This window comes from Alexandromys fortis, unplaced genomic scaffold (genome assembly GCF_014885135.2).
Source record: "Alexandromys fortis isolate MF-2015 unplaced genomic scaffold, M_Fortis_MF-2015_v1.1 scaffold_100_3062768_6864082, whole genome shotgun sequence".
Classification (NCBI taxonomy): Eukaryota; Metazoa; Chordata; class Mammalia; order Rodentia; family Cricetidae; genus Alexandromys; species Alexandromys fortis.
In genome coordinates, this window is record NW_026067993.1 from 2,798,339 (window position 1) to 2,806,250 (window position 7,912).

The 7,912-nt window shown below is 49.2% G+C and overlaps 1 protein-coding gene and 1 long non-coding RNA gene across 3 annotated transcripts in view; one reads left to right on the forward strand and one right to left on the reverse strand.

Annotated features, from left to right (window-relative positions):
* The window catches only part of LOC126512293 (uncharacterized), a 13,731-nt gene extending 11,073 nt beyond the window's left edge, over positions 1-2,658 (reverse strand). For both annotated transcript variants that reach the window (XR_007594993.1, XR_007594994.1), the window contains exon 1: positions 2,378-2,658. This is a non-coding gene — a long non-coding RNA (uncharacterized lncRNA). The remainder of the gene's footprint in view (positions 1-2,377) is intronic.
* A 256-nt stretch (positions 2,659-2,914) lies between these two features.
* Bcl6 (BCL6 transcription repressor) overlaps positions 2,915-7,912 on the forward strand; it is a 23,901-nt gene continuing 18,903 nt past the window's right edge. Inside the window, exon 1 of the mRNA XM_050159982.1 lies at positions 2,915-3,035. The gene's annotated coding sequence lies outside the window, so the exon portion shown is untranslated. The remainder of the gene's footprint in view (positions 3,036-7,912) is intronic.

Below are 7,912 nucleotides of genomic sequence, written 5' to 3' on the forward strand. Positions count from 1 at the left end.
GGGGGGGAGAGAGAGAGAGAGAGAGAGAGAGAGAGAGAGAGAGAGAGAGAGAGAGAGAGAGAGAGATAAAAAGCAAAAACAACAAAAACTCACCACAGGCATACAAACTCTGGCGCATGGTCCCAGGGAGGATGTAAGGCCTCTGGTGATGGGGATAATTATCTATAAGTAGGCCTGGTGGGCTCTTGTTCCGGAAACTCTTGAGAGAATCAAAGCAGGGCTTGAGGTATGAGAAGGGTAAATTCCTTCCCAGCCCCCACTCTGGTTGGCTCTACCGCCTGAGGGAGCACATTTCCCTTTGCTCTGCAGCGCCCTCATGGGGCTAAGAGTGGCGTGGCAAAGAGAACACAAGATGGACAGGACAAGATGTGTGTGCCTGCACGCCTAAGGGTTAAGGGTTGGGGTAGGAGTCGGGAATGAGGCACACAGTCACTTTGACAAAGAAAATAATCAAAAAAAATAAATAAAGTAATTCTATTTATAGGAATAACAATACAGCAAAACCATACAATTCCTGTTGCAAAGCTACAATTGCAGCTAGAAAACTGACGCACTTATTGCTCGGGAACGGTAGACAGCTAGCTACACAAAGAACATCGGGGTGTCATTGTGGCCCAATGGGATTTATTTAATCCTCTAAAATGAGAGGGAATGGGAACTCTAAATACAAAAACCAAAGCAGATAGCCTGCTTCCCGGCAGTGTGGACCCATTTGACAAAGTCATGTGTCTTGGAAGTAAAATGTTCATTTCCACAACAGTGGTAGGATTAGGCCTATGTATAGCCTTCAAATCTCCTTCCCAAGACAGGCTTTTCCTTCGGGACTGCAGTAATTCATCTGCCAGTAAGTATTCAAATATTCAGATTTCTCGGGGACAGACAACAGATTTTGTAAGTGCCAGCCCTGAGGAAAACAATCAGGTCTTTTGGACTCTTGCAGTTCTAAAGCCCGTGACATCACCTTTTGAAGCGGTAGTGTTACTCCAGCAACATAGCTGAAACTTCTTACAGGACCGTTTTTTGGGGGACAGGGATTCCTCCAAAACCCCAAACCGTCAGCAGCGCTCAGAGCTCTGCTCACATCTGTATTTTTAAGGCCACGTTTGGGGTTGTGGCCCACAAATATTCACAAGAAATTAATATATGAGGACATTTTGCAGAACCATTCAGAGAGCCCATCCGTGATTTAACAAGCCACTTGAAGGATTTTCACAGCTAAAGCCCAGAACAGCCTGACCTTTGAAAGCCTCTTTTGCTCCAAACACTTGGGGTTCATTCTTAAGGAATCCTAATATTATTTTCCCCTCACACCCTTCTTTCAAGAGACAGACATAAAAGAAACAAGAGTCTCCCTCATTCAGGGATGAGTAGGAGGGCAAAAAAAAAAAAAAAAAAAAAAAAAATTAAACAGGCAAACTGGCAGCTATGAATAAACACACCAGGGCCTACAGTAAGGAGATTCGGCCCTGCATTCACCTTTAAAATAAAAGAAGAAAGAAGGGAAAGAAAGATCCACCCCCCTCCTCCTCTCAGCTCTGCTCCAGGGCCAAGAGGACCGGACTGCGTACAGTGTGCGTCTAGTGGTGGCACAGCCTGTTCTCAATACACGCAGTATCTGTGATCCTGGCAGGCAGGCCTTTAGAATTTCCTCAGGCAGATCCCTTCAACACGCACCGAAAAGATTTTTTTTTCTTTCCTCTAACGACCTTGAAACGAACCCGGGGGGGGGGGGGGGGGGGGAAAAGGAAAAAAAAAATGTTCCAGACCTTAAGAAAAAGCAGAACACAAACACGTATTTGGCTGCAGAGAATTTTGTAGCCGACAAGCAAACACGTACCCACACAGACGTTTCTAACAGCCAGAAATTTCCTAAGAGTCAACAGTAACAGAAAGAGTAAACCCACCACTTGCTGTCCTGGAAAGAAACAAACCAAACCAAAGCAAATCCTTTTACATCTTTCAAGTGCAGGAAAGCCTCCGTCAGTAAAAGTCCTAGAGGAAAAGGAAGCTGCACCAAGGGCGGTGTGTGCGGGGGGGGGGGGGGGGGTGTATGTTGAGGTTGTCATATGTGGCCAAAAAAATTTAAGCTTCTGTCAATGGTATTGGGGTTGAAATAATGCATATTTTAAATGCCTGAGCGATTCAAAAGGAAAAGAAAAGAACACAGAGACAATAAAATAAACGGATGACGGGTCCTACGCTTTACATAACGCCACAAACTTGCAAAAGGCAAAAATCAGAAGCAAAAAAGCCCTCTAAATCATCAAAATACAACAAAACGCAATTTCAAGCCACCACCCCAAAAGAAAAAGAAAACCCTCACCCCACCACCACCAACATACTTTGTCCCAAATAAAAAGAAAACAAATGAACCCACCGAAAACTGCTTGGCAAATATTTTTCTCGTGGTGCCTAATATTCTAGCTGGAAGGAGCTGTGGTATTTATTGTTTTCTCTCACTCGCCTCTCTAAACGTGCCTCTAACATACTTGTTCCAACAGCTCAGATCGCTCGCTCCCTTTTGTGTATTTAGCTCGTGGAGCCGAGTTTATGGGTAGGAGAGGAAGAATTAGCCCCAGACCCCGGGAAAGCGTAGCGCACTCCCCCTCTTATGTCACCGAATAGCAAATTAGTTCTCAGAATTCCAGAGGCCGAGCTTTGCTACAGCGAAGACGCCGACGTCACGGAGGAGGAGCCCACGTGACGGCGGCGGAGCGGGCTGTTCCATCGGCGGCCGGGGGCAGGGAGGGTCGCCTGCTAGCCGCGCTCGCCCGCCGCGGGACCCTTAATGTTCAGGGCGGCAGTGCTGCGGGGAGCTCGATCAGCCCCGGATGGTGGCCAACGGCGTGGCTCCGAGGCCCTGTGCTGGCCAGGAGGGCGCCGCGCTGTGCGGCGCCGTCACCGAGTCCTCCCCTGCTGCGGAGCAGTGGTAAAGCCCGCAGCTCAAATTCCGAGAATTGAGCTCTGTTGATTCTTAGAACTGGGGTTCTTAGAAGTGGTGATGCAAGAAGTTTCTAGGAAAGGCCGGACACCAGGTGATTATTGCTGTTGCTGCCGCCGCCGCTGCCGCTGCCGCCGCCGCCGCTGTTGCCGCTGGTGCCGCTGCCGCCGCCGCTGCTCATGATCATGATTTTACCTTTTAATTCTTTTTTTTCCGCTTTTGCCAAATGCTTTGGCTCCAAGTTTCCTATGTGTATCTATTGATATAAATGTATCTATTTATTGATTCTAGCTGTCAGGTGTTAAAATAAATGCCGAAGATCAGCCCCACGTCTCTCCCACTGTAGGATCTAGCTTTACGCATACGTATTCTTCTTTTTTCTTTTTTTTTTCTTTTTTTTTTTTTTTTCTTTTGCTGTCTTGGAGCGCCTGGGCCGCCTCGGGGAGGCTGTGCCGCCCTGCCCGGTGTTGTTTCGGTGTTTGGAGACGCTGGGGCGCGGGGCGGCGGGCTCTGGGCTGCGCGGCCTGGGAGGGCGGACCGCGGCGGCCCCGCCGGCTTCGCGCGGCTTGGCTTGCTTTCTCTGCTCGCTTGCAAACTGCCTTCCCTGCCGCTGCCTCCCTCCCCGCTCAGATCTCCCGGTGCCCGCGTTGGCGGCCGTCCACCGGCCCCGGCCCCGCACCAGTCCCTTGCCTTGCAGCCGAGCCGGGAGTCGGCATGGGGGGGAATGCAAGCCAACTCCTCGGCTGGTTGCTTTATTTTCCCTTTTCTTTTTGGTCATAAAGCCAGATGAAGTAGCGTGTCTGCAGTTTCCTTTGAGAGCCGTGATCTTCCCAAGGAGAGACAAGAGTGTTTTGGGGATCCTTCGCTTGCACGGGGGGGCGGGAATGTTGAATACTTTGAAAATTATTCTTTCTTGGTTGTGAGTCGAGGCAGTCGGGAACCCGGGTGCGCTCGGTCTCCCCAGCCCGAGGAAGGAGGCTTGAAGGCGGGACAAGAATTTGGGGGGGTGAGCGGGAGAGGGGTGCGCGGCTTTTTTTTTTCTTTTTTCTTTTTTTGCACCTGCGGCGCTTTCAGCGTGCAGGACCCGGGGGATCTTGGTCTGCCGGTCCAGAGCTCCAGGGAGGTGGCGGGATTTCTGGCGGCCGCGGTGTTTGTATTTTGGGTGCTGCGTGACTGTGTTGGCTCTCAGCGGTAGTTCCCCTCCCTTTCCTAAATTTAATTTCATTTTTCCCCCTTGGTGCAAGCTGTGTAAAAAGGCAGCGATAGGCCTGGGTATAGCGGATTCCAGGCTTCAGATTCCCAAGGTCCTTCTTTTGGGCGAAGGAATGAAAACAGAGCCCCAGTCCGCCTGCCTGACGTGAAAGACCAGGGAGGGAAGAAGGGCACTTTGTGACTCTGGCTGGGGGACCCGGGACGGGAGGAGCGGGTGCGAAAGGGAGATCTTTGTGAGTGATTTTGCAAAAACAGATTGCGAGGTTGGTTGGATTTGCAACCTGTGGCTCTCCTCGAGGGAGTAGGAATGGGAAAAAAGCGGCGGCGGCGGCCCGGGGCGGGAGTGGGTTGGGAGTTGGAACCTAGGAAATTGGCTGCCTGGGGGGCAGCGGGAGCTAGAGCCAACCCTGCCGGAAACAGTGAACGTTAAATGTCTTGAGAACTGTGGGTTGCATTGCCTTTATAATACCGTGTTATTGGAGCCCTGGAGAAAATGGAACTAGTGTTGCAAAAATGAGTTTTAAAACTCCCCCATGAAAAGAAGCAACACCACCAACCAACATTTTGTTTTTAGAAGTAAAATAAATAACCTCTGTGTTGTGCTCTCTCCCTTAGAGATTTAGTTTTGGTGCTAGGGATAGTGAGAAATTACCTCAAACCTGGTGCTGGCCGTCTAGAGCTGTTACAGGGTTCTTGAGACAAGCGTTGCACCCCACCCCCTTAAAAAGTGATTTTTTACCCTTGCCCCCCCCCAACATTGTATAGTTCCCAGGAGGAAGATATGCTATACCAGTGGATGCTTTACTATCCACAAAAAGAAACAGCAAAAAAGAAAAGAGGGAGGGGGCAAGAGAGAGAGGGATCTTCGGAAAGGACTGTTCGGAAAGGACTGTTTAGAAATAGAGTTTGTGGCTCTGAGCTACGCCGCTGGCTTCCTCTGCAGTTCGCTGGTTTCCCTTTTTCTTTGCGAGGTGTTGTGTGTGGTTTTAATAAATAACTTTCAAATAAGGGAGGGGGCAGCATGACCCATCCGGAGACGGCTATCTATTTTGCTCTCTATTTGCTACCAAGAGCCTTTGGCACTTGAGCAGGACCTCGTAAATCTGCAGCCCAAGTTGAAGTTCATCTGGCCCTAGTCCACACGCTATTCCTGGAGGTAGCAAACATGAGCTCAAAGGAGTGAGGTGAAATCATACTCTTCTTTATGTACCGATTTTAATAAAAAGGAAAGAGATTTGTCCCTGGGGGAAGAGAAAATGGCGAGAAAACACCAGGGGCTAGACATTTTCTCTTGCTAAAAGGACTGCAGTTGAGCCCCTGGGGCCAAAATAGAAACCTGTAGATAGACAACCCCCCACCCCCATCCCCGTTTATAAATAGAAGTTTCCAGTATCCTATTTGGAAGAATTTCTTTTCTAATACTTTCAGGCGTTGAATGATTTTAAGGGTCTGTTTGGTACCCACAATAAAGCTGGATGCTGTTCAGGACAACTAAGCCAGTGGAGGGGAGAGACCGCCCAGAAAAACGGGTATTCACGCATTACCTTGTTCCTCTCCTCAGTTTTGAAAGGTTTACAGCAATATTTTCTTGAAAAGACTAATTTATTCTGGGCTTGGTGGTCAGGAATGGCATCCTAGATTTCTAAGTTGTCGTTTACTGAGCCCCGAGGAGGAGTTCCAGTTATGGGTTGAGTAAATGCCATGACTAGATGTCAAAATCCTTCCTTCCCTCTGTCCCCTGCTGGGGATATCCCATTCTGTTGTGAAGAAAAAAAAAAATTAAGTTTCAGGGGAGGTGGTGCGGCAGCGCCACCCCTTGGTGGGCGAAACTATTGGTAAAAGCCGAGCATTTGAAAAATAATTGTGAAATGACCGTAATTAATTAGGCATGTGGCCCCAACTCCCTCTGAGAGATTTTCAGAAACTTTGAGAGATGAAACTTTTAAATGAAATACCTTGCAGTCAATCTCTTAAATAGGATATTAACACGTTGTTTTCAAAACGAGCACGATGTCCTTCCCGTAAATGAAGGGACACCCTTGCCGGGGTGGAGGTGGGCTGCAGTTGGCTCTTAGCTGCGTCTTCACTGGCCTTGATGTAGCTATTTTTCCACTTCGGACTTGACTGCTCAGGGTACCCGAAGTCTGCTGATGGTCTGAGTTTGAGAATAGGAGGAATGTTTTGGTGCGAAAACCCGTAGTAATGAAAGTGCTCTAGTTTCCCCCGGGTCTGTGGTGGCGTGTGCCCCGGTGGTGGGGAGAGGCTTGTGGACCGCAGGTAGCAGCGGTAGGCTAGGCTGCAGCCATGTGGGAGTCAAGGCAGTGTGGCGCGTGCCGGTTTCCCACACTGCGCAACAAGTGGGACCTCAGCGACGCGCGAGGGCTCTGCACAGTGGCCCCGCTGGCTGGCTTTTCGCTCCTTCCAACCCTTTCTGCTTCCCATTTCCAGACCAGTAGCCCCCCCTCGAAGGACATAGTCGGTTCGGTTCCCTTCTCCTGCTTTTGCTCAGTGGGTCAAGGTTTTAAGTCCGGCTCCCCCTTCCTCCGTAGGGATGGCTCACGAGCTTATTCCCGGCCTCTTCTCTTCTCTTCTCTTCTCTTCTCTTCTCTTCTCTTCTCTTCTCTTCTCTTCTCTTCTCTTCTCTTCTCTTCTCTCTCTCTTTCTCTCTCTCCCTCCTCCCCATTCCCTCTCTCTCCTCTTCTCCTCTTCTTTCTCTCTCCTTTTGCATGAATTTCTCTTAACTCTTTAATGTATCACTTTTTTTTTAAGTGAGTGTAGCCAGCTTTGAGGCGTGGAGGAGGGGAACAAATAACCAAATAATACCCGAAAGCAGTTCCCGAAACGGTGCGGTGTTAGATAGAAGCGTGAGCACCGGAAGAACAGAGTTGCATCTGCTCAACTAAATGTTTTCCTACTTCAGTTTTGGAAGCATCTCCTCCCTCTCCCCCCTTCCGCCACCCCCAAGAAACAGACAGAAAGCCTCTGGACAGGTCTACCGTGGAAGTCTAGGCTAGCAGGGTGATTCTTGAACGGACTGAGTCCGCCACCTAGTGGTATGTTATGGTCAAGGTTCCTGCTCGGAGCGAGCTGATCTGATCAGCCAGGACTGATCATTCTCCAACGAAGATGGCATTTGACTTTTAAAGTTTTGACAAGACAGATGAAAACCATATGCTCACGCCGTCCACATCCACACTCGCTCAGTCTTAAATATCTATCTCAACTAAGAAACGATCCTGTCTTTGAGGACGTCCGTGACTTCACGGACAAAGTTGGTAGCAGAAAAAGATGACACCCGAAACCCTCAGGATCTTTAGGATTTAAACTTCGTCATTTTTTTTTTTTTGTGGAATTAGGCCGAACAGTAAGTTTCTGAATTCCAAAGAATCTATCTCAGTTCATGGGGTGGGGGCGGGGGAGCAGTTTAACCGTAGGTCACTGGAGTTGCCAGTGCACATTGTAGAGCATTCCCTACCATTCCTTAGCATGAGGTTTTTGACAATAGACATGAAAAGATTACAGAGGTACTGAGGGGTTGGGGCGTCTCAGAGCTGTAGCACGTGCTTGTACTGGGTGACCAGGGACTACTTAGTCCAGTTGGGGATGTGCGCCAGTTAGCTGTCTGTCTTTACATCCCGTTTATCCTTTTCTCAGTGGCGTGTGTGTGTGTGTGTGTGTGTGTGTGAGAGAGAGAGAGAGAGAGAGAGAGAGAGAGAGAGAGAGAGAGAGAGAGAGAGAGAGAGAGAGAGAGAGAGAGAG